Here is a 4,313-nt window from a genome sequence, read left to right on the forward strand (position 1 = left end):
CCTTGGAATGTACAAAGTAATACTGTTTTGAAACTATGTGTTTCCTGGTCTCCATAAACTGTGGCTAAGATGGCATGTTTGTGGAATGCTCTCCCCAGGGAGGTTTACCTTCATTCTGTATTTTTCGGCACGAGGCAAAAACAGTCCTCTTCAACCAGTCCTCTTCAACCAGGCCTTTTAAATGTATCTGGTTTACTTATTTACTTGTGTTTTATACAGTGGTACCTCAGGTTAAGAACTTAATTCATTCTGGAGGTCTGTTTTTAACTTGAAACTGTTCTTAACCTGAGGTACCACTTTAGCTAATGGGGTCTCCCGCTGCCGCCATGCTGCAGGAGCACAATTTCTGTTCTCATCCTGAAGCAAAGTTCTTAACCCGAGGTACTATTTCTGGGTCAGTGTCTGTAACCTGAGGTACCACTGTATTGTATTTTACTCTGTGAATCACGCTGGGGTCTCCTGATGAAGGGTGGCATGCAAATTTAATAGACAAAAAAATAAAATATGTTTGTAGTATGGCTATACTTGATCACCTACCAAACCCAACACACATAGGACTGAGAAAGAAACAATTCAGAGGGCAGAGCTAATTCTTGTCTTTGCCTCTGTCTCTTTGTTACTCCTGGACAACAGTACAGTCATTTAAATGCTGAAGCTTAAAAACAGATCAATATGCACTACACAGAGACAATATTTGGCAGTAGTGGCCAAACTGGGAAACCGCATGAGGTTCAGCAATAAGAAAGCAGGATTTGGTGCCTCCAAATCCAACTGCTGCTCTCCATGCCATATCATACCCATTCTAATTAATGCTCAAGTAATGGAGTTTACTGTGGATCTGCAACATCTGCTCTGCATTAATGTATGAAACCGCACTGTGCTAAGCCAAGGGAGAGCATTAGGTTATATGAGCTGGTGATGTTCTGAAAGAATGACAAGCCTTTAAAATAAGAATATCTGGTGGACCGCACCACTCTCCAGTGCAATATGGGAACAGGTCTTCTCTGTACCTCAGGGCTACAACAATGTAACGATACCAGAAACATGCAGTTTCTGTACTTATGGGGGTGTATCTTCCATATGTCCATAGATATTAAAGTTGGTTTAGAGATACTACGTTTGTTTGAGGGATCAGGAGCCCTGCGGAGAGCTTCCCACATCCTACCCATATCTTTATTTTATTTTATTTTTACAAATTCCAGTATGTCCATCTCACTGCAGATCATCACACATTGTATTGCTGTAGGAATATGAAATCTAGTTTACTTATTACAGTAGATAAGGAATGGGGAAGTGTGGCCCTCTTTTTTCAATTTTATTTTATTAAATTTTCAAAAGTTTAACATATGCATATTATTTTTTTTCTTTTGTTTTGTCAACTTCCCCCCTGTTTTCCATGGTGTTTCTATTTCTCTCCCTCTGCTGCATACCATAACAACATTACTATAATCTCTAATTTCTTCTGTCACTCATAGTTCAAATCCTGGCTCGTGAGTTCATCATACTACAGTGGTACCTCTGTTATGAACTTAATTCGTTCTGGAGGTCCGTTCTTAAGCTGAAACTGTTCTTATCCTGAGGCGTGCTTTCACTAATGGGGTCTCCTACTGTGTGCGCCTCTGGCGCACAATTTCCATTCACATCCTGGGGCAAAGTTCGCAACCAGGAGAGCTACTTCTGGGTTAACAGAGCTCGTAACCTGAAGCGTTTGTAACCAGAAGCATTCATAACCAGAGGTACCACTGTATAGTATTTCTTTAAGTAATCCGAAAAAGCCTTCAATTCTTCTACAAAACAATGGTCATCAAGTTTTCTTTTTCTGGCTCTTAACTTCGCCAATTCTTCATAGTATATCACTTTGTTTTTCTATTCTTCTTTGGTGGTAGCTTCTTGTTCCTTCCATTTTTGTGCATAAAGAATCCCAGCTGCTGTCATTGCTTACATAAACCTCGTAATAATCTGAAGTGTGTTCCTTTTAATGCTGTTGAATGACATATCTCATCCTCCTTGATCACTGTCCATGCTCTCTAGGCTGATGGGAGTCTCAGAAAACTTCACTAGAATTTTGCCAAATGGGTTGCTTTGATCAGAGCGGCACACTCCCTTTCCTTTTTCTCGTCTCCTTTCTTAGTAAATCAGAGACACCTATGTTGCAAGTACACCGGGCAGTGCCAATTTTATTTGGCATAATGGATAAAACAAGAGGGTTCCCATTGCGGCTGCTTGCCGATGAACTGACATTTGGCAGTAAGCAACCTTTCTAAAGTTCAGGAACTGCATTAAAGAGAGGATTATAAAGGGCATCATTACAATTTAGCAAGGGGAAACTGTTATTCAGCATTTCAATTACGGAGCTGCTTGGAGTGGCAGAAGGAAATAATAGACACAAATTAGTACTATTGAATGTTCCCAAATATCTATTCAGCAGCCTTGAAAAGTGATCTGGACTTCGATGCTGCTTTAAATGTGAAAATATTCAAATGCACTCTTTTGCCTGACAGTCAGCTGCTTTCTCACAGCATTGCTTTCTAAAGAGCTTTATCAATGTAGAATTATAGACCTGGAACATCCACCTTATTAGCCTGATTGTAGCTCTATTAGCATTTTCTCCACCTTACCCACTGCAGTAGACACACATAATTTATTTAAGACTTACTCACAAGTTACGGCCCAACAAAATAAACAAGGATTCTGCTTCCACACAGTTTTAATTAGTCCACAGAGACTCCTATTGCAATACCTTGGCATACATAATGCCAGTGCCATATCTCAGCATGCATAATGCTCTCGCTATTGTAGTAAATCACGCTGCACAGAAAATAAAGATTACCATGTGGTTTATGGCGGTGAGTTAGGGAAGCCTATGAGGAATGGAAATGGTGGGTTTCTAAGCTGCTCGTAATTTGTTTTTAATCTAAAAATGTTGCACACCTGTGTTTGTTCACTATATTCTCCACCATAGCTAAAATTATATACTCTTTCTACATCTTATAATAAGGTTGTCATTTCACTAAGTAATTATCCAGGAGGGGGGAAAATCATTTGCTTTGATCTTCATGAATATATAAACCTCGTTGATTTTGGAAGTGGCATGTGGATAGCATAGTAACAACACTGCTGGAAAACCTGATCCGAACAAATGCTCTCCTTGATCCACATTAATGGATTTTCCCCACCTGCATTACTCACTTAGGACCCATTTTTAAACTGATTATGTTGATAACAACAGGTGAGCAATGGATCCATCTATCACTAGTTCAAATAAACGCTTCCTCATGGGGAAGCAGGTCCTTTCCCATCAACCAGGCAACCCCATCAGTATAGTGGTACCTCTGGATGAGAATGGGATCCGTTCCAGAGCCCCGTTCGCATCCAGAAGCGAACGCAACCCATGTCCGCGGGTTGTGATTCGCCGCTTCCACGCATGGTGTCATTTTGAGCATCTGCGCATGTGCGAGCGGCAAAACCCAGAAGTAACACACTCCATTACTTCTGGGTCGCCATAGCCTGCAACCCGAAAATACTTATCCCGAAGCTACTTCAACCCGAGGTATGACTGTACATTAATGCAGGCCACACACCCCAACAGCGGCATATTGTTGGAAGGCTCAGGACAGTCAAAAGAAAGTACTTCCTCACACAGTTAAACTATGGAACTCAGTCCCATAAGAGGCAGTAATGTCCACCAACCTAATAGGTTTTAATAGAGTATTAGGTAAATTCATGTGTGAGAGGACTATCAATGGCTATTAGCCATGATGGCAATGCTCTGCCTCCACTGTTGCTTCTGAATACCAGTTGTTCAAAAGTACCAAAGTTCTTGTGCTCAAATCCTTCTTCTGAGTTCTCCACAGGCATCTGGTTGGCCACTGTGAGATCACGATGCTGAACTAGATGGGCCATTGATCTAGTCTAGCAGACTTTTCTTGTGTTTTTTTATGTTCTTCTATTTGGTGAGCATGAAAAGGGGTATTAAACAGGCATATACAGCTCCCACATGCAAGGAAGGGTCCTTGGCCATCATGATCCCTCCTCTATAGGTGTATATTGGTGCACATGTAGGACCTGTTGTTGTCACCTGTAAATGTGGTGATGACAGGCATGCCTGGCTGATGCACCAGTGATGGTGGCAGGGCTGGTGGAGATGTCCTCATTCCCCTTTCAGTGTAGGCATGGGGTGTTCATTGAAATACTCTCATGTTTTCATGGAAAGAAGGGGAAATGAATCAGGCACTAAATAAATAAATAAATCAGGATCAGACGAGAGAGGTCAGATACAAGCCAACCTCCTGTGGGAAATATGTGGGATATCC

The sequence above is a fragment of the Podarcis liolepis genome (assembly GCF_965112155.1).
Source record: "Podarcis liolepis genome assembly, chromosome: 11".
Classification (NCBI taxonomy): Eukaryota; Metazoa; Chordata; class Lepidosauria; order Squamata; family Lacertidae; genus Podarcis; species Podarcis liolepis.